This window comes from Hipposideros armiger, unplaced genomic scaffold, assembly GCF_001890085.2.
Source record: "Hipposideros armiger isolate ML-2016 unplaced genomic scaffold, ASM189008v1 scaffold_1171, whole genome shotgun sequence".
Lineage (NCBI taxonomy): Eukaryota > Metazoa > Chordata > Mammalia > Chiroptera > Hipposideridae > Hipposideros > Hipposideros armiger.
Window position 1 is genome coordinate 344225 of NW_017732521.1, and position 930 is coordinate 345154.

Here is a 930-nt window from a genome sequence, read left to right on the forward strand (position 1 = left end):
TCTAAAAAATGTTGTTCGTGCATTTTGATAAATCGAATGTAACACTCACTGACTTCTTTGAAAATATGCTTATTTGTTGTTCTTAAAGATATTATGCCTAAAACTTTTTTTTACAAGTGGGCTTATTATATTTTTCCTACCAAGAAAACAATAAAATTTTCTTGTCACTGCATTATTCTTATTATGAACCCACAGCAGACTTTCCTATTTCAAAATTATTAGCTACAATTATTAACCACAAGCATTATTAATTCTGACATCTGCACATGGTGTTTAACTCTGATGCTTGCCTGAAAGCTCTGCTATTAAGCTGGGCCAGAGTTCATCTCATCAACAAAGGACAATCTCTAACCCTCAGGAAAAGAGGGTGTAATAACTATTTTAAACTGCTGACACTTCAATGAAAAGATTCTTACACACATGCTTTTGAGCTAACATCATTTAGAAAACTTTCCGGTCATTAAGGAGCACTGTCAGGACTTTTACTCAAGGAGCAGAAAATTTCATGAGAACTGGCAACTCAAGATCCAGCAGAACAATAATTACATGTAACTGAATAATTAATTATATGTTAATTATATATAATTGACATGTGGACAGAAAATTGCCTTGGGTATTGGCATTTGGGATAGTGCCTTCAGAGTGAATCAATATGAAATATCTCTCCTCTACCTGGCTTTGGCATTAATACACAATATAATTATAGAGTATTTGTTTCTATTACAGATCACAATATGGATGAATAAATCGGAGGCCATTCTTTTTAGTGGATTTCCAGGAGGGTAAAAGTGGTCTTTCAAGAACTATGTGATATCTGGCATAGACTATGTGAAAAGTTCATTTTCTTATGAAATTGCCATGGAGTGGATTGGGAGATTTACAAAAAGGAGAAATAACAGTTGGCTAAAATATCACATTATTTTACAGAAG